General features: G+C 43.1%; 1 long non-coding RNA gene across 1 annotated transcript; it reads left to right on the forward strand.

Annotated features, from left to right (window-relative positions):
• Window positions 1–18,016: 18,016 nt before the first annotated feature.
• On the forward strand, window positions 18,017–18,920 carry LOC146833155 (uncharacterized). Its single transcript, XR_014960530.1, has 3 exons — window positions 18,017–18,154; window positions 18,241–18,493; window positions 18,590–18,920. It is a non-coding gene; the product is annotated as an uncharacterized LOC146833155 (long non-coding RNA).
• The last annotated feature ends 3,090 nt before the right edge of the window (window positions 18,921–22,010 follow it).

Below are 22,010 nucleotides of genomic sequence, written 5' to 3' on the forward strand. Positions count from 1 at the left end.
TTCCCCCTGTAATGGCCAGTCTTAGGAATTAATCACAGTTTATAAACATATCAATATTATATCCTGGAATGTTGCAGGTTTAAATCACAAGCTAGGTGACTCAGATTGGGGTAACCTCATGGATAGCTTTGATATCTGTTTACTGCAGGAGACGTGGTGTTTGGAACCCATCCACAAGGCAGGCTATTCAAACTTTTTCTTCACGCTTTACATACTGGGAAGGGTCGCCCTTTGGGTGGCCCCTTTTTATGGTTTAGGTCGTCATTGATCGCGGGCATCTCCATACTTAATCTGAATTCCCCAGATATTTTTGGCATTGACTTTATGAACAAGGATTGGCAGCTAACCCATATGTATAACATCTACAATTGTTGGATCAGAAGAGCTACAGTAACTGCTCGCCTTAAGCAATTCATGTCTGGTGGGGGAAACTCGTGATGCCCTAGTCATTACAGGGGATTTTAATACAACTTTTAAGCCTCTGGATTCTAATGAAGACTCTCCTATAGAGGCCGAGAATTGTGAATGAGGCATCCCTGACTTAGCGATTCCTCGGGTGAAGCGGAGCACAGATGCTGCTCGCGACTGATGGCCCTGTGTTTATCCTACGGCCTTTGAGTCTGTAGTGCCTGTATAAGATCTGATCCCCAAGCTTGGAATTTGTTTAACCGTCCAGGATTCTCCAGTAGAATCGATTGTGTTGTTGTCTCTCTGCCTTTATGGAGGTTCGTAATTGTCTTGATGGGGATTGATAGGTAGGACAGCAACCATAACACATTACATTTACTATAGGGTATTTCATAGCACCAAGAGGCCCCTTCCATATCACTCAGTAGGAACATAAGGCCAGCTAACAATAGGCACACTTTGAAGTGGGCTAGAGTGTCAACTAACCCTGTTCCTGTGGTCCTGACTCCTATTAAAGGCGCACTTAATACTGCCCTGGAGGACATAGATAGCTTATATCAGGCCGAGAATAGAACTCTTACTATCTCTGAAACTCACAGCACCTTCTTTAACACAGTAAGTAGCTGTATCCGCCAGGATGTTGGGAAGGCTCACTCTCTTTTCAAACGTAATCCATCATGGTTTAACAAAGAGTCTAGGGCTGCAAAAATTTAATAGTTCCTTGTGCTCAAATCTGGCAGAAGTGACTCAATAGAGCAAAAAAAAGGCATTAAAAAAATAAACTTTATGCGCAGGCCCCCCAGGCTTGGGATCCAAGCCCCTGGGACCAACATTTTGAAGCCGCTAAGGCAAAAAATTGTAACATTTTCTGGGAACTACTGGCTAACGGGGGCCAGTGTAGAAATGAATCTTTACATACTTTTATTCAGCCTAAGGTATGGTGGCAGCACTTTACTGACCCATATGACACAGGAGGTGAGGATCTTCCAGCCCCTCATAATTGGGCAGAGACAGGGGGCTCTATCATCACAACTGATTTGCAGTTACAACTCACTGTTACTAGGGATGTCATCAGTAGTATTTTGCCAAGTAAAGCGGCAGGCCGAGGCGGGATACCAGGGGACCTTGCTAAAGTTGAGTTAGAGAGTCGGACCTCATATTTTAATGAACTGGCAAATGCAATAGTGGAAGGCGCACAGATTCCCATCTCTTGGAAAGCAGCCAAATTGTACTGATCCACGAGAAGGGCTCTAAAGATTTACCATTAAACTATAGACCAATCAGTCTTATTGATGTGTCATACAAAATATTCTATAGACAGATTTTAAGTGCCCCTCGAGTCCTGGATCGAAGTCGCGGCTGTTTTGTCAGACCTACAGGCTGGGTTTAGAAGAAATGTCATCACCATAGATCAGGTGTTCAGAATTCTGCCAATAGTGTGGAAAACTGTGGTTATTCAGAAAGACCATCTCTGTGTAATATTTGGGGATCTAAAAATCACCTTTGATTCAGTTCACTGCAGTAAACTGTGGGAAACGTGAGGGCAGATGGGGCTCCTTCACCCCTTATGGGATATTTTAATTCACCTACATGATAACACATGCACAAGCGGGATGGGGACAGCAAGGCAAACTTTCGGAGCACATTAGAATAAATGGGGGGTACGGCAGGGGTGCGTTCTCGCCCCTCAGCTTTTTTATCTGTATTTAAAGGCATACTTAAAGAGATGGGTCAGTGCAGCAATGATTGCAGGCATCAAAGTACTGATACTCTTCTTTGCGGATGACACTCTGCTAGTCTCCAAAACCGCAACAGGCCTCCATACCCTGATGGAGAACTTTGCAGCTTTTGTCTAGAACGAGGTCTGGAAATAAATTTGGGGAAAACAAAATTCATGTCTATAAACCCACATAAAAAGTTTAAAGGCTCCATTAAAATCAATGAACACTGCTTAGACAAGGTACATGACTTTGATTATTTAGGCATCAGACTGACTTCCAATATGTCTTGGTCGACCCAAATTAGAAAGAGTGCTCTAGATTTGTCCCATCAAGCATTTAGGATGTCCAAACTGCACAATTCTTCTTACACGAGCCAGATTTCCCTGGTCTTACTCACCTATCAGATAAAGACAGTAGCTAGTGCCCTCTATGGTGCCGAATTATGGGGCCACGTTCAGAAGCTGCCTGTGCAGATAAGAGCGGTGGGGCTGGGTGAGGGGGGTTTCGACGGACGATGACGAAGGGAAATTAAATAAATAATTAATTTTCCCTTGTTGTCGTCTGTCGAAGTCCACCCCCCTCCCCACGGGCCCAACCGCCCTACCGCTCTCTCCTGCATGGGCCATGGCTGGCCACGCTGACACCACATTATTGGCCCTCGCCGAAAACAAATTCTTAAGATCTTTAATGAAGCTTCCACAGAGCACCCCTATGTTACCCCTAAGGTGGGATATGGGCATAACCTCAATCAGGGATAAGGCTAAATTAAGCCCAGTCTTGTACTGGTGGAGATTAAAGATACTCCTGCCAAGGCAAATGACTTTTGTGCCTTTAGGGAAATTGTAAAAGGGCAGGAAAATCAAGTGGGTGGCGAGCTTAAAGGCCTTTCTTTCATCTTTTGGCTGTGAAGAGATTTGTAGCACAGAACCCCAAAGGAACTCCCTATCCAGAATACATCTAATGGAAGACTTTTGGGAGCATAACTGGGCTGAGGAAGTAAGAAGACCTAACCTTGGCCCTATTACTTCAGAGTTCATGGACATTAAAGTAGGAGTGGATTTTGAGAATTTCCTAGATTTTATTACAGCCCTCTTAGCTAAGCAGTTGTATATCAAGTTCTGACATGGTACTCTTCCAGGTAGGATTTTCACCAAGAACTGGAAGACTAACATCGATTATAGCTCTGTATGCTACAGGCTGACGAAACCCTCATGCATTTTTTCTTCTTTTGTCGGGGCTACGTACAACCAAGGAAACCATGGATAATCCCAGTTTGTTGAAATTTGGGATTCAGATAATGCGCTGGAGCACTCTAACTGCTGCGTGCTGATGTTTCCGAAGTACACGTTTACGCGGTTGCGAAATGTTTACACCGTAGCTGGTCTATATGATCAAATACTCTGTCTCGATTATAACAGGCTCTATGAGCCTTTTAGACAACCATATTAGCATGTAGCCTGAAAATGGTCCCTCTTTTCAGGCCTAAAACCATTGCTCCCTTTAAATCTCAAACATGGAGAACTCCATATGGAGACTCAATTTTGGCTCTCTGAATTTCAGCATTGTGGCCCATTTTGGTGCTGGCACACCTGCTTGTATGAGGGAACTTTCACAGTATATGCCCATCTGCTGCTAGAGGAAATGCATGTTTTAACATTTTGTATGATTTGTCTTGTATCTGCATTATGAATTTGATTTTTCATATTTATTCTCTGCTGATGATTGGTTAACTCTGAATTTACATATTTAGGACTTTTATTGTTTACATGTGCTTTTATGGTTTTACCGAAATAAAGCTTATTATGATGATGGTGATTCTCCACTGAAGGCTATTTAGTCTGAATCCACGGCTTAGAGGGGTGTGTGCTAAACTAGTCTCTGAAATGTATTCACACTTTAAAAATTAAAAAACTGCCATATTCTTACGTTTCACAAAGACAACACAGATTTAAAAAACTTTGACAGAGTTGAAGTAAGCAAAATGTTCTGGCTTCATATACCCTTAAAGTCTCCATCACATCCTTATTCATAACACGCAAAATAATGGCTGTGGTTGTATGCATTTGTTTGGATGCTGTGGGCACGGCTATACCAACGTATAACTTAAAAGCCTGGACCGATGAACACGAGGGGATCACATGTAAGTGCAAGATAACACAGATTTATGCATAGATTTACCAGACATGTGACATAACAAGTGGATTTGAACTGCTACCTTATGCGTAAAAAGACACCTCATGAAGGTTTTCGGTAAACTAGCGTACAATTAATGCAGCTTTTGTGGTTTTATCATTGTTATGCATTTATATAGCGCTTTCCAACCCGATGTGGGTCTCTGCAGTAACCAATCACAAAGGAGGGACTCTGGGCTTTTTTGACAGGTCCTGGCAGAAGTGGGTAGGTAGAGAGCCTGTTGCTGATTCAGCAAACTACATAGGGAAATTCCGTGTGTGATACTTGCCAGGTATTGATGAAGTCAAATGATAAACCCGACTGGGGTTGGTCATATTCTATCAGGTAGTATGTGTTAGGCCGGTTTAAAGAGGTAGATTACACCATATAACCACCCGTGTGTAGATAGATTTGATTTTAGGAGGTCCCGGCGAATCGCCACCGGATTGATTGACTACCAGGCGAGAAACATGTTGACCACACAATAGAGCGCCCTACCTGAGACATAACCTCAGACTTGCGCCTTGTTTCTTTTAATCAGGTTGGGAGACCTATTGATTAAAAAAAAATTCGTTGGTACTTCTAAACCTGTTTTAAACTTCCTTCAGGTTACACACCCCCACTCACTCATCTACACTGGTTAGGTCCCTTACCCACACGGCACCAAACGGCAATTTGGAATAAAAGATCTCCGCCAAAGAGCCCCTCATAGGGAGTCCATCAGGTATTGCAGCGCCAACCTGACGAGGAGCAGCCCTATGAAGAAGCATGACACCCAGGCGGGTGTGTGAGGGCCCCAAATTCCAAGAGGAGGAATCCCCGTCCTCCTACTTCTCATGACCACGCAAAAACGGTTCCCGTAGTTTTCCCGTGCCTCGTAATTAGGAACAGCATACTTCCTGTATCTTTACTAGGCCCCTGCAGTAAACCATGAGGGGATCCCCTGTGAATGCAAGATAAAAACACAGATCTACGCAGAGATTTATCAGAGATTTAGTATAAACACGGATTTTAACTAGTACCTTATTCGTAAAAATAAAAAAGGACGAAAACTAGTATACTATTAGAGCAATAATTCTGCTTTATAGCTTTCTTATAGCTCTTTCTGTCCCGATGTGGGGCACTAATGCTCTAACCCATTCGGGTAGCATGCTATACCTTATGGGGTGTTTGGATGGAAGACTGCTGTATTTGTTATGTCCCTATGTGCGAAGTGTTTTCTTGCTATGCATGATTGACTAGATATTCTCTTATTTTGTCTTGGAATGTAGTGCTTAATGGTGTGCTGGTTGATGAGCTAAGAGATTGATGCTAAAATTGTGTTGACTAGTGACACCCATGAGCTCTGCAGATCAGTTGAGACTTTCCATCCGATCCCTGTCCATGCTGGTTGTAGCAGAAGGGTGCCATTGGAGATATGGTGGTACAGTGGGCAAATCAGATATGCGTAGAGAGGAAGGGAGGAAATCCACCTGTGTGACTCCAATTACTCTCATTTTATGTATGTTTGTGGTAGAGACCGGCAGGTCAGAATGAGACTAGGGGCCAGATGTACGACCTTTGTTTGCGGTTTGTGGCTGCAAAAAAGGGTAATAGCATGTAGAAATGCTATTTTGCGAGTCCCTGACTCGCAAAATAGCATTTGCGACTCTCGCTATTACTAAGGGGCGTCCCTTCCTAATAGCGAGTCAACATGCTATGTACTAGTACTTTGCGACCGCATTTTGCGGCCGCAAAACACTTGCAGTTTACCACCTACTTCAAGTAGTTGGTAAACCACTCACAAAGGGGAAGGGGTCCCTAAGGGACCCCTTCCCCTTGCGAGTATGTTGGAAAATATTTTTTTAGAGCCGGCAGTGGTCCTAGAGACCACTGCCTGCCATTAAAAAAATGAAACTGAAAGGTCTCATTTTTCATTTTTAAATGCATCCCATTTTCCTTTAAGGAACACGGGCTGCATTTAAAGAAAAAAACTGCTTTATCAAAAAGCAGCCCCAGACATGGTGGTCTGCTGAGCCTAGCAGGCCACGTTCCCTGGGATGGCTGTCATTCCCAATGGGCTCGCAAATTGCGAGAGGCTCATCAATATATGAGCCTCGCAATTTGCGACCCCATTGGGAATCGCAAACAGTGTGAAATACACTGTTGTACATCGGAAATTGCACCTCGTAAATTGTGCCTCACAAAAGAGTCGCAATTTGCTATGCGCAATTTTCTTGGTTGTACATCTGGCCCTAGATCTCCAGGGAGGGACTAGGAATACACTTCTCCATTTCACCCGCTGGGAGTGGATCACAAGCTTTGGCGAGTAGTTGCTCCCCTAGTTCGTGAGTGTTACTAACATGGACTCAGTAGAATGCGGTAGAGAAACAGTAATCCCAGTGTATTTTATTTATTTATAAAGTTTTATATAGCACGACCAAGATCCCGAAGGATATCAGAGCACTTTAAAGTAAGAGGGAAGGATGGTAATACAATGCAGTGCCGGCTTCAATAAGAGTAATCAACATAACAATTACAAAACAAGGTGTTCAATAGAAAGTAATACAATAAATGGTACATAGTGAGCAAGCGGGGAGCAAATGATAGACTAAATAAGAGTTGCACCCAGTGCAAGTCGTAAGGTTGTAAATCCCCTGACTTAGAGCAGATGATCCAAATTCATTTAAGGTAAGAATTTGTTCATAAGGAATCTTTTAGCTTCCAATTTGAAAGCAACCGTGGAGGAGATTCTGCGTACTTCTGGTGGAAGAGAGTTCCAGATCTTCGGGGCAGTGCCGGAGAATGTGCGGTGACACGTCCTCTTTTTGCGAAAGATCTGTGGTTTCAAGAGGAAATAGTTAGCACTTATTGAGGGTCTACCGCCTCCTGATAGTTCTAGCTTCTGCGCTAGATAGCTTGGGGTTTTGAGATGGAGGGCGTGAGACAGGCAGGCAATCTTTAGCTGAATTTGTGCTTCGTAGGGCAACCACTTAAGGGATTTTAGGACTCGGGTTATGTGCGCATTTCTTTTGGTACCCGTAACCAATCTGGCAGCAGCGTTCAATGATGCCCTTAGTGGGGACAAGGTATATTTGGGGAGGCCACAGAGCGTAGCACTGCCATAATCTCGTCTCAGCAAAACAAGCGCTTTGACTACCTGCTTGAAATCATCTTGAGGAAGGTAGATGGTAGAGTTTAATACTCAGGAGCAGTAATCTTAGTGAAGCTAGCGGTTAATAACACCTACAAGCAATAATACTTAGAATGATGATCCCTGAAGTCCAGGGGTGTTTATAACTAGCTGTTGGAGCTGGTAGTGAGTGTACCCCAGAGGGAGGATCCCAAGAAGCCCAATAAAATGAGCTCTTTTGAAAAGCGAAATAAATGGAAAGTCAGACCAATAGGTCATCCATAGTTATGCAGCGAGTGCTAGGGCCTAGATTTACTTAAAAACCATACAGGGCAGTGTTGTGTGAAAATACACAGCACTGCGTTGCATGAACAATAGAAACCTGCTCGGTGCTGTGACATCACAACACAAGTGCGCACAAGCGATGTCTTGCATGAGATTTGCGCTCCATGCACACCTTCCAGGTCAAATCTCTATACTTCGACAAATATCCCTGGGAAAGCCCTGTGAAATGTGCAATTAAACAGTGAACTTGGAAATGCCATGCAGTATTCAGCTTGTCAACTGTTTGTACCTGATTTCATTTGGCGTAAATATTAGACGCAAAGCCAAGCCGCTCTGTTACACCCATTTTGCATTCGCTAACTGGAGCTTTGCGCAACTCAATACAGTGCTGTTTGAGCGCTGCGCTCGGATCAATTTTTTCTTTAAAGACCCTTTGTGAGCAAAAATTGATTTAGAGTGTTATTTGCACCGCTTTCTGTGGCACTCCTTTGTGTTGCGCCAGTGTCCGCGCTAAAGGTTAGTAGATCCGGGCCTACCTTCTCTTAGCAGCTGTCGAATGTTTGAAATAAAAAATACTTTTGAAATCACCCATGTAGAGCCTATGGGTGATGGTATATTTAATCCGCGCAATTCCAATAGGTGAACTGCAATTAGCCACAAGCTCGAAGGCTCGGTTAACACAGAGCGTATTTTTCCACCAGTGGATTGAAAAAACTGAGACGTCTGCCTGTTCAGGCCTCTGAGCTAAGGCGTCCCTCCAGCAAGAACTCGGCAACCCCAGAGGAGGAGGAGGAGGAGGAAAGTTGTTGCTCAGAGCTCAGGAATGCATGGCCAATGTGACAGCAATGGGAAACAACCTCAGAGAGATTATGGCGAGGGGCCCCGCGCGAGGGGCGGCAGGGACTAGGCCTCTGAATGGGAAGTAAACAGAGCAGGCCCAGCGCCTGCAAGGTCCTAAAGCCAGCCAGGAACAAGTGTCGTCTTGTGGGCAAGAGGCCTCCGGTCCTGCGAGGGTTCTGGAGACTTCCCAACGGACCAGCTGCCCTGGAAGGGAGGTCGAGCGTGGGCATAGTCAGTCACATGTCAAGTAGCCTCCATGCCCAGGGAGGAACAATGCCTGTGTCTTGTGAGGAGATTCTGAGGGTGTAGCTGCAGCAAGTTTAGGTTTCGCCTTCCCACAATTCTTAGCTCTCATACATGCCAACGTTTCAGCGCAGGCAAGTGGGAGAGTTAAAAGACAATTATTTTTCCCATTGATTTAGACTGAAGCTGAGACAATTATGTCTGAATCGATCTTTTGGCATGCATATTGACAGACAATCAGCATTTGATTTTTGGCAGTTTAACTAGCACAAACAAAAACAAAATTTTAAAACTCTTTTTTTTTGTATGCGCTATGTAAAACTGGCAAAAATGAAACGTCGAGGCCTATCACACCCTCTAATCTCCTCCTCCAAGAATTAAGGACAGAGCGTTCTGGTTCAGGATATATATTTTCTGAGCTCAAGCTGCTATCACGGTTCTGCATGCAGGAATCGGGGGGCAGGAGACCAGCCTTGAAATCGGTAGTCTCCGCCTAAATCGGGAGGGTTGACGTGTATGCTGTCTGTTGTTGAAAAGACCTATTGCAGACAATACCAAAACTTACAGTGGGTTTAGAGCCAACCCATTGCTTATCATTGGCTGGCTGTCTTGTCAATCTCATTTGCTTGATTTTTATTTACTGGCTTTCGTTCCTCCATTACCATCCTTTTGACTGAACGACTTGTATCCTTCCACTGCTTACTTTCAGAGATTTACATTGTTTTCTTTCAGACCTCTATGTGAATATATAAATGTATTCTTCATCTCTACCTCATATGCTGCTTCACCACTGAAATTCCCTCCCTGTCGCTCCACCCCATCCCTCGCAGTTCGCCCGCTGTTTATCTCAACCCTCCCCATCCTGCACTCAAATGCTCTCCCAGTTGCTCCACCTTGTCTTCCCTTTCCTTCCTGCTCGAATTTCTTACATTTTTTTTTCTTCATTTTAAACCCTCACCAACCTAGGTCTTTCCTTGCTACCCTGCCGCTGCTTCTGCTGCTTTTTAATTTTAAACACCCCCTCTGAGGACTTTAAGTGGGTCGGGTCCTGCCGGTGCCCAGCACCTGCAGTTCCAAAAAGCAGTGTTGGGACCGGTCCCTCTTGGGCTCTCAATGTTCGTCCTCACCCTCAGGGTGAAAAAAATATATCTTAACTCTGCAGCAGAGCCACCCTTCACTGCCTTTAATTTAACTTTAAAGAGACTTGTTATAGTCCTCTCAGTCTCATCATTCCAAAACGGAAGCATTTTCAAAATGCTGTACAACAAAGCCATAGTTGTTGATTATTTATCTTATGCAACTAACAAGCATTGCCTAGCCAACAGTACTGGCTTAATGTAGGTGTAATGCTACATGTTGTATTATAAATCTATATCTGGATGCAATGACAGATACCAGTCGGGCAGTACACTAAGCTAAGCACAGATTTTCAGCTTACGCGTTTTTAAGCCACCCCTTAATTACATCGGCCACGCCCCATTATGAGACACCCCAGTTTTTCATCCCACTTAAAGCCCTCCGCCCATGCTCCCTCCCCATCTACCTCACCGTCTGCATTGAAGAAAAAAAAAAAAGCATTGTTGTAAGGGCCAGCAGCTGCACTTCGATGCACTCATCTTGTTTGTTTTATTTACCATTCCAAGATGCGGTACAGTAATGCTGAATAAACAAAATGGCTGCCGTGTCATGGTTCACCATGACATGACGACGCATGCACATGCATGTGTGGTGACACTTGGGCTGGCGATGGGTATTGACGAATAATTATGCATGTGTGATGACCCATGCAAATGTTAGCATCGTCATGCTTTTTTTAAACATATTTGGGTTAATGTTGTCAGCAAAACAATTTTTTGGGTGTTCTGTTTTTTACCATTGGTGAATGTGATTGGCTGAATGGCACTTGCAAAAAAAGCTCCTGCAAAGGCAATAAGTCTGTATTGGCGAAAACAAATGGTGAAACCTATTGGCTTTGCCATTGATTGTTTACAGCGCAATCAGCATATCTGTTTTCTAATCTTGACTTTCGCAATCAAATCGTACTACATTGGGTGCACAGTCAAATTACTGCGTTATCTCTCCCTTTATCGGAAAAAGATGGCAGGCGCTTGGGAATTGAAAAAAGTGATATGTAAAAATTCAGTTAATTGATGTAGGCAGGCATTTTCTGTGTGAACTGCAGGACACAAGTTTTTGATCAAGGGGGCTGAAATACCACATCTTAAATAGCCTATGGCTCACAGCCGATTCCCCATGTACATTGACTTGAACACAACCTACTACCTTAAAGGGCGTAGGTTGGTCAGTAAGACTGGGTGGTGAGCTTCTTCAGGTTTTCCAACAATCACGTGGGAATATAATGTTAAAATGCACAACTAGCAGGGCACATAAGAGGAGCTTAAGGGGCAGTGGAAAGGGAGAGCAATGCAGATTAGTAGGGGTAGTAAGTGAGGCAAAACACAATAGTTTGTAAACTGTCCAATTTGTGTAAGACTTTTAATACAGAGAGAGGGAGAGGGTGTGTGTGCGTTTTTCTCTGTGTATGTCAAAATTCCTAGTGAAATCCAACAGATATATCACTGACTGAAAGCACCTGTACCCAACTATTTACCAGAAAATACATTTATTAGGGTGGGTGTAACAGCCCAAACAACCCCCTGAAGCTGCGCCCCTGACTATCCAGTCTTTCTTATTTGTAACATTGGCGTTCTTGTAGCAACTACTGCACTCTCTGATCAAAATACAGATAATACCTTCAACAGCTCCTACAGCGCAAGCAGCAGAAGTGCAAGATGCACGCATTCAAGCACACAGAAAGCAAGCTTCGTCTCACCTGTGGAGTAGCTGTGTAGTTTTTCCTCATATACACAAATTACAGCTAGCTCAAGGGCAGCATCAGTGAAGCTGTAGTCGTGCTCACTGCTCTCACAGCGGCACTGAGCGGTGGCGCAGGCCTTTTGTGGGGTTTGCATGAGAGGGGGTGTTTCGGTAGCAACCAACGAGGTTGGGTCAAGGCTTACGCGTACATGGGGCATTCTGCTGTGCAGTGGCGGCTCCTCCGCTCAGGCGGAAGAGCGTCGCCCTACTGCCTTGAAGCAGCAAAATAAAGGAAAAAATAAAATGATAATAACGTAATGTTATCATCATTTTATTTTGACCTGCTGCTGCAGCTTGCGTGAGGGGGTCGGGCAGGACTGACAGAGCAGCCGAGGAGTGGTTTGCCCCCACTCGTAAGTGTGCAATGACTGTTTGGCCCCCCTCTTGGGCTACCCAAAATAGTCATGCACACTTTCCCTGTTCTCCATGCAGGCTGCATTACAGCCTGCGTGGAGAACATGCCCACACCTCCAGCCCCTGGCTGAGTGCCATGTCAAGGTGCTCAGACCAATTACAACGCTACATTACAGCGTTGTGATTAGCTACGGGGGCGTGGGAGCCCTAGTGCTTCCTGGTCCCTGTTTCTCTCAAGAAGCCAGGATGAGGATGCAGGAGAGGTGGCGGCGGCCGGCCAGCCAGCAGGCCGGGAGATAAGTATTTTTTTTTTTTAACCTGATCAACCCCCCCTTCTCTCCCCACCTGCCCCACTGCTGCTTCCAGGTAGCAGCTGCGACTGCTGCTGTGGCAGCACAGGGTGAGGTCTGACCCTGAACGGGGAGCTGGAAGGAGCCCTGACGCTTTTTAGTGATAGGCTGTCGCTGAAGCTGCTTCAACTAGAGGCCAGTCAGATTGAGCTTACCTTCATAGAGCAGGTCCTATTTGCAGAGGTCACTGGGAAAATGGCTGCCACGCAAGTTCTGGTGAAGGTTGGAGTTGCGTTTAGCAGGATTGGTTCGCGTTATTTACAGGAGTGGATAATCGTGCCAATGAGTACAGATTTTCATAGATACAACTTTAAATGGTTGTGCTAACATGACAATACGCCAAAAAGCAAACAACTATCATAAATAAATACATTTGTTTCCTTGCATCCATTTGTAATACTCTGGATAACTATAGCTGCCTATAGATGACCTTAGTGCCAATTCACTGCAATCAAAGGAGCAGCAGGTGTGACTTTACCTAGCCATTAACTGTTTATGACGTCTAAGGATGCACCATTAGTTGCTTTGCCCCAGAAAGCCAGGACGTTAATAGCTTGTTGTAGAAAGAGGTGATGTACAAACATTTCTGTATCTCCTCTCCCAAGGGTGCTAACATCACTGGCATTGATCTGGCCCTCTTGTCTTGCACCGACGGTGGACACCCCTGTGGTACAGGATTAACTATGAAATAACCTGGCAGCAGGTTACAGGATCTATCTGTTCCTGACGGATCAGCTCCTGACAGTTCCTTAACAGTTCAACTTCTTAAACAGGTTCTTTATTGGCACCAAACTTAAATCAGTCAGACAGTAATGTAGAACTGTTACTCACAAGGTACCCACATTGGAACGAAGCACATGTTGGCTGAATCTCAACGTTGTCATAGTTACTAGAGCCAATAAAATTGATTGGCTATCTATTGTCAAGATCATATCTGAATGAATATGCAAAGATAGTAGTAGTTGAGGAGCCCAAATCGTTTGGGAGTACAACTTTAATAAACAAGAAATTTGTATCATCAATCCTGTACTTTTGAATCATTTAAACAAGGAATTAAGGGGCTGATTTTGAATATGGTGGTCAGAGGCTACTCCATCAGGAGGGTGGAAGACATTGCCCCCGCCATCGTGTATGACCTCTGCCTGCCATATTTAGTGTTGTACACCAGCTCTGCTGATAGCTAAGAACACTGGAAGGAACCACCCTCACGGAAGTTCCTGTCAATGTAGTAAATGTTTGACAGACAATTCTATCAAACAGGACAGCTGTACATGAAACTATAACAAAGTCTCACTTTTTCCAAAAATAAACTCCCAAAGTGGTAGTTTCTTTTTGGAAAAAGTAAAACGAATGACTCCCAAACCCTGGGAGGTTTCCCCCATAGCATGAAGGTCCTTTTACCTTTTACTGAAAAAAGCAGACTGAACGATCTGACTGTCATCAGGGATTCCTCTATTTGTATTCAGATGATGTGTACAAACAACCTGAATGAGATTTATTTCACAGTTTGTGCTTTTTTCAATGAAAATATAGCATCTCCATTAATAGGAAAGGTGGCTTTGTTGATAAATAACTTCCAGTTTCCATAATTCATATTCCATTTTCCACAGGTCTATTAAAATAGATTTTTTAATGGACAAAGTAAAAAAACTAGAATAATAACCATGTTGTACTGTACCTTACGTGACCTATCCTACAGAAAATATGTAGTTTGGGTTCGACTCTCAAAGTTCTTTTTGAACTTGGACAAATGAACATAAGTTGTGCACTTAAAAGAAACATAGGTTGATGACCTAACTGTGCTAGAATAACTTGCTCTATGAATTGACAGGAACTGATAGTTTGGACAATAGAGCCACCCACCATCACCACAAACATTGTTTTGCTCTTGCTAAAGACGTCCTACTTTGTTTTGTTCATATAAGGCCTCATCTTCTTGCTACTAAATACTTTGGCTACAGTGAATACATCTGATGATGGGTGTCTTAACCTGCTACTGATGATGGTTTTGAAGCCTATTTGAAGAGAGGTTAATTCCAACATTAAATCCAACCTTCTTCCTTCCTTACCCAGTTCCCCTCCATAAATGAAACACAAGCACGTACCTTACAGTAACAGAGATCCACACAAACAGAACTTTAACATAATTTTCAAAGAAGGAAATTGAAATTCTCCTACACGACTAAGAAACAGAAGCAGCAAGTAATAAACTACAAGGAGTCTCCAAAATCCTCATAATAATGCGTCAGAACCCACACAAGAGCCAAAATGTGAATAAAGTGACTGAAATTAAGACTGAACCGACATAAATGAGGGGAAAGAGACAATCAATATTAAAGAGCCTCTCATGCAACTATAGATCATGTAGTAAACGTAGGCTAGAGGTTGCAGACGTGATCACTATCTAGGACTTAACAAAAGGAAAGTGTTTTGTAATTCTAAGACTACCATTCCAATTGAATGGTCTGATCACTTCTTTGTGGTGTGCTGCCTCCTTTCCCAACGGTTGTGATGAGAAGTCAAAAGTGCTATCACAAACAATGGGTAAAATTGTAAGAAACACACAAAATGTGATAGGATGGAGGCTTGCAAATAGTCTAAACCACTGGCAATCACTCAGGGTAGCATTCCAACTCATCAATTTCCCCCCACTGTGCCACTCTAGAAAGAGGCCTGCGTCATGCAAACCATTACTGACCTCTGATCCTCAAGGGAACAGTCCATCCAACACTGCCAGGCAAAGCCCCCTCCAGAATACCTCATCAGTGAGGTATAGCTTTGATCCTGTGGCACAGAGAGCAAGGGCCACATATGTGTGTATCCTAGGCCAAGAATTACAACAACAGGGCGTTTCTGTCACAACCCTTGAATTTAGTGAATACTGGACAGTGAGGCCAATCCCAACTTCTGCCCTTGAAAGTTTGCTCACTCCCTGGAAAGAATTCAGAAGGTAAAGGGAACCCAAGCTCTAAGGGAAAAAGGGGGAAAAGAGAGAGAGAGGAAAATCACTGGCTCTAGCAAGATGGTTGGTGGAAGAGCTGGACTGGGCTCACAAGACTATAGTGTGGCACTGCCTCAAATACCACAGGAGATCCACGGGAGGGAAATACAACATATCTCCCAATAGATCGAGAGGAGACAGTATGTATGAGTCCACAGTGAACCACTCTGAATGAAATCACTTATATCAAATATGACCTTATTAGTACAGCAAGGAGTTATCTTGTGACTAGCCCCTGGGTAAACCAGGAAACCTGGAGATTGGAACTCTGCAGCACAGGTAAAGCTGGTATGTACTTGTAGCAAGAATAATCCTCACCCAAGAACACCGTTAATTTATACCTAACCCAAAATACATAAAAACCCATCCATACCACCGGGCTGGCCTATAGTCTCTGGCTGTAGTTCCATTTTGGAACCCTTAGGTAAATACATTGACGCCATCCTGAAATAATTTGTTTCACTCACCGATACCTTTGTCAAAGACAGCACCCATCAGATCAACATCATTGAGGACATCCCATTTAACATCGATACCGACCTTATGGCCGGCCTTGATATCGAATCGTTGTACACCAACATCCCCCAGATAGAGGCTCTGGGGGTGATTGAACATCTATTGAATACACGATTGCGACCCATGCATATCCCCACTGAGTTTATAATTCAACTTCTTAACATTGCATTGACCAATAACTACTTTCTTTACAAAGAAACGTATTACCTCCAGACCAAAGGAGTCTCCATGGGAGCTTGTTTTGCGCCGAATTCTGCGGTTTTGTATGTTCATCATTTAGAGTCCACACTTATCCTGTCAACCCAAAACCCATTTTTGAATAAGATTACACTATGGCGTTAATATATAGACAACATCCTCCTCCTATGGCAAGGGCAACTAGAAGACTTTTCGTCCTTTGTCATCTGGCTCAATAATAATCAACCACATCTTAAATTCACCTCTGACATCAGAAAAAATGACCTTCCATTCCTTGACCTTACATTACATGCAGATAGTACCATTGGTACGACTCTATACCGAAAACCCACAGAATGGAAAACTTTGCTCCTCTATTCTAGCTATCATCCCCGTGGCCTATGTGACGGTCTACCATACGGTCATTTCCTGCGCTTACGGCATAATTGAAAATGCCGCAAGGATTATTTTCGTGAGGCAGCCATCCTATCAGAAAAATTGACCAGCAGAGGCTACCCTAAATACCTAGTTAAAAGGGCCCTCAAACGTGCATGGTACAGCCATAGGGAAATCATTTTGGCACCATCCACCAAACGTCAAAACACACGTATTCCTTTTGTCTCAACCTACAGTCCCTACAGCAACAAGGTTGGCAGAATAATCAAGAAAAATTGGGCACTGCTCCGCACTTTCGCACATTTTTCTGAACTCCCTTTACTATCCTACAAAAAAGGAAACAACCTCTCAGACAAATTGGTTCATGCCATCACATGGCCATCTAGAGAGAAGAATGATCAGTCAGTAACATCATTATGGGACCTCCCACCAATCATAGGCCGTTTTAAATGCCAGAATTGCAATGTCTGTGACCTTACCATTAACACTAAGGTATTTGTCACCACAAAATGTACTTACCAACTCAAGCAATTTTCCAACTGTCGCACCAAAAATGTTATCTATGTGATTCAGTGCCCATGTAATTTACTTTAGATAGGCCAGACGACACAAATGGTGAAAGAACGCATCTCCCAACATAAGAGTCGTATTAGATGCAATGTCACTACTGCACCACTGGTAACACATTACAAAGATAACAACCACTCAGAAACAGACATGATTTGGCAGGTCATCGACCGTCCACAATTACCCATTCGTGGTGGTAACCTGCAACTCCTGAGGAATAAATGTGAGTGCAGATGGATCACACATTGTAACTCCATAGCCCAAGGCCTAAAGTCACTTGATGAGTGGAATACTGTCACCATTATAACATAGTATCGCCTACCTTACTTTTCTAGGCAATGTCCTGGGTTCCTATTGTGCATGGGCATTGTTTCTGAGGGCCATTTTTCTGAGCTGTAATTTACTGTATTTTATTGTATATATTCCTTCCCTAATGTATGTTTTTTAACCTATGCAATGTAACTATTATTACTTCATCTGATCATGTGACATGCTCCAATCCTTGCAATTCGCTTAAGTCAAATGGTTTCCTACTCAAGATGCCATTGATTGTCTTTATCCCTTGTGTTTTTTTTTTTATAACTATATTCTTACGTTATATTTTGATTGTCTTTGTAATTTGTAATCTGTCTGATATATTCATATTCCTCTATTATTCAGTGTATTCAACAGTCCATTGTAAATTGTTAGTTTTGTGTTGCCCATTATCTGTATTTCTTGATCACTTCTTTTCATTGTAATTGCATAATCTTGAATGTTTTGTAATATACTTTTTTTGTGTCACTCAGACTCGGTGCCTTGTAAGACGGCTTTTTACTTCTTGCCGTTTTGCCTCCCCGCCCCCCTTCTGGGTACTTCTCTCTAGTCCCTACGCTCTGTTCCCCTCTTACATTCTTCTTACTTCTCCCTGGGGCACCATACAATTGCTCACTCTCTAGTTGTTTTTTAATTCACGCACGGCAAGTATTGTCACGTGATCTTGCCGCCGCTTATATCCGGATACATCCTTGTTTTCATCTGAGAGACGCTTCACTCGTCCCCGATCTCGTCTGGATTTATTCCGGCTTCCATAGCCTCTTACCGAGTGCGTACACTCATTGGACATAACCCACCGCCAACCACGCCCAATTTTCCGGTAAGATCACAGTGCTTCCTTCACTTACTAACCATCTCTTAATCTCGATCGTTGCCTTGCATTGACGTGATTCCCTTCCCTTTCAGAGCGTTGCTCTTCATTGCACTCGCTCGTGTCCCTCGACGTTGGACTTGCCATCTCCGGTAAGTCCTTGTTACCGCCCCTCTGACCCCTGCACCAAACCTTGTAATCCTTGATGGCCTTTACCTAACTGGTTTTTCCCTCACCAAGACCTCCCCCCGCATTTGATTGCTTCCTCAAGTCATTTCACCCTTGGGTGCCAGATATATAGGATCCATCTTCTGGAATCTCCTCTTCCCTCACATTGAATGCCTACAGGTATTATTCCCTTTCTACCTTCCTCCCCTGATTCTTTCACTTTCGACTGGGTTTTCACCCTATTGTTTTTCCCTCCTTTTTCTTCCAATTCTATAGAGCACATCAAATTGAATTGCGTAACCATCGTCCTGATGATGACACCAAGTTAGAAAGTTCGAAACGCCGTCGACTCTACAACGCCAATTGCGGCAATTTTATGGGTCACCACAAACAATGAAATTATGTTTTTGTGAATGTAAATACTTTGTTTGACCTTCACTGATTACCTTACTATTCCTTTGCCCCGCCTCACGTTGGTTCTTAATCACTTGTGTCACTACGCTGTTTATTCACCACAACACTTTCAGTGCACATCTGATTGTTATGGTTACTGCAATTTAGTTGTAATTCTGTGCCTCTATATGCAAATAACAATCTTCTCACCCTCCTTCGGTCTCCCTTGTTTCCTTCCTGTGCTATGTGATTAATACACTGTTTAACCAGTCCCCCCGCTTGATTTACCTGTTGAGACGCTGTTCTATTGTTATGACTCCCAAGAGCCATCAGACACTTCACACCTTTTCTAGACCACCAAGTATTATTATTGTCCCTTATTCCCCCCAAAAGTAAGATTTCCTCTACTTCATATTTAGGTGTTCCATCAACTAAACAGGAGGTGGAGTTACTGCAGTAGAGGAAACATCCTTCTTTACCCGACAGATATGCAATGCAGGGTGAATTCTTAAATTACACAGTCATTTTAACTCTGTTGCAGACTGTCATGCCAGTCATCAGATTGGGAAGGGGCCTACATACTTTGGAGAGCATTAGAATGAGCTCCCTGATTGGATAGTCAGTGGAAAGCCACACCTTATCTCTCAACCTGAATGCTATACCAGTACTACGTCATCAGTCTGTAAACGTTTTGCATTTATCTTTATCGGACCTCAAGTTCAGCAACAGAACCAATTCTTCAATGTTTTGAATGTCTTGGGGCAGGGATTTTACTGAGGGGACCGAGGAAGGGGAATAATGGGAGGCAAATGTGAAGGTGGAAGCCAGATGAACAGTAAAAAATTGAATATCCTAATGAGACGTGGAAGTATTGTTATACAGAAATTCAGCAATAGGAATCCATCAAACCCACTGATCCGAATAGATCATGGAGAAACAACTTAGATATTGTACAAATTGTCTGATTAATTATTTCTGTGTGGTCATTTGTTTGGGGATTTTAACTTGTTAATAAGAAATATATGACTCATAGTTGTTTCAGCAGTGCCTTCCAAAATCTCACAATAAATTGGGAATCCAGATCTGTAATAATGATATTTAGCATTCCATGTAGCATCACAATTTCTTTGAGAAACGTGGCTGCTAAAGCTGTTGGAACTTTGTATAGGGGAACACAAATGTGCTGTATTTGCGAGATATCACTAATAGTACAGAAATTCCAGCTAGTGTTAAGGCAACCATGAAATCCCTAGAAATCTGTGACCAGATTTGCTGGGGCATGGGTAAGGGCTGTATTAATCCCACTCGTTTTCTTCTGGATATATTTGTACTTTTGCACATACTTTTCCATTTCTCTCTTCATTCGTGGCCATCAAAACAAACAAGTTATTAGTTCTCTGGATTCCTGGATGTATGGCAATTGGAGAGTTTTACCCCATTACATAATCTGTTGTTGTAATTCTTGGCCAGGGATAAATATTTGATTCTTGTGCCAAAGGAGAATGCTTTCTTGTTTTCCTTGACTAGGGTCCTGAGCTACCCAATAAGGATTTATTGATAACTTTCCTTTCATTTCTGTAGGAAGTCTCTCCAGTTCTTACCCTACACTTCTTCCATTTAGGACTAAAATGGATGGTGGAGTGATCAAAGGGTTCAAATCAGCTGTCAGGACTAGGCATCTGCCTTCCTGTGTCTGTTTCCTGACATATAGGTAATCTTGTAATTGAACATAGAAAAGAAGGGCTACCATCTTGCATGTGTAGAATGTATATATTTCATTGATTTTACGTATACCACGTCCTTGTGATCAGTCTAGAATATTATGCAGTGCTGAGCTCCTTTCAAACAATGTTTGCAGTGACCTAACCACTCCTCAGTGGCAGGGAGCTCCCAGTTATAGATAGTGTAATTGATCTCTAAAGATGCTGGAGCTCTGGAGAAGTGTGCTACAGGATGCACAACTATGATGTCCTGGTCCTTTTTGTTAAAGTATTGCTTCAATTATTTATTTACCTCACTTTAATTGGTGTTTTGATACATCATAAAAATTGCAAGACTTGTAAAGTAGTTTGCATAACTATATACAGCTTTATAGTCACATCAGTATTCCTTTATATATTTCAATTTAGATATGTTATGGTGTCAAGATGATCTTATTAACTCTCAACTGAACAAATTAAAGTACTGAACACAATATAGGAATCCATCGAGGTAAAATGATACAGCATGCTAAATCCCAAGGCAGAGCTAGTACCCAATTACACTGGGTTATCTTTTGCATAGCTTTATTTAATAATATTTTTAACTGGAGACATACAGCTGGAATATACAGAAGAACATACTGATTTGCATAAGTGCTTCACCACCATTAGACTGCCGACATCAGTGATCAGAGCACTCATCCTGCAACCTCAATGAACGTGGCAAGCATATCATACCATCCGACTTAGTGCAGTCCTCATGCGGTAGCAGTGGCGGCTGGTGACATTTGAAAGTGGTGTGGCGTAAAATGATTGTCATACTGCACCATAGCGAGTGAGCGTAGCGAGCGAGCCCGAACAACCTAAGGGGGGAAAATTTTGAAAAAAGAGTGAACAAATCGTGCATTTTTCAAGCAAATTTGAGAAAGCAGGAAGGTTAATAAAGCAAATGTGAAAGTGCAGTTATTACATTAATAAAGAGGTGTCATATAGCATAGGTAGCTGCTTATTCAGTATAACCAGTGCTTTGGGATTACAAGCAGGCAGTAGTCGGTGTGAGGAGGTTCGTTGTGCTCACTGTGCTGTGAGGTGTTGTCATTGAGAGAGCCAGAGATGCATATACATCCCTCTGAAGAAGGGAGAGAGGTCCGTTTGGAATAGTGTTCGTGAAGTATGAGTCACAACACTTTAACCTGGGTGCGAATAAAATGTGTGTGGGGGCATATATTTTAAGACTGAGCATTAAACAGAAAATAAATTTTACCTCCTCGTGTATGGAAAGGTTTTAAACCCTATACTCCAGGTGCCTCACCATCATTAGTAGAGGAGGTGCAGAGCCACCAGCATTGCAAAACAATTTGGGTTGCTTTTTACTCCCCAAACCAGGAGTGTTGGCATGTTTTCTTTGCTTGCATTAAGGCCAATGGCACCTTCATACACCACGGCTGCAATCAAAGCAGGCTCTTGCGAGGAAGGGTGCGGCACAATGTCAATGAAGCATCAGCCTCTTGTGGGAAGAGTGCAAAAAGAGCAATTGATGTACAGAATGCAGAACTATGTCATACATTCACCCCAATACAAAGATCTGGGCCTAAAGCCATTGT

This window comes from Triturus cristatus, chromosome 4_2, assembly GCF_964204655.1.
Source record: "Triturus cristatus chromosome 4_2, aTriCri1.1, whole genome shotgun sequence".
Taxonomy (NCBI): domain Eukaryota; kingdom Metazoa; phylum Chordata; class Amphibia; order Caudata; family Salamandridae; genus Triturus; species Triturus cristatus.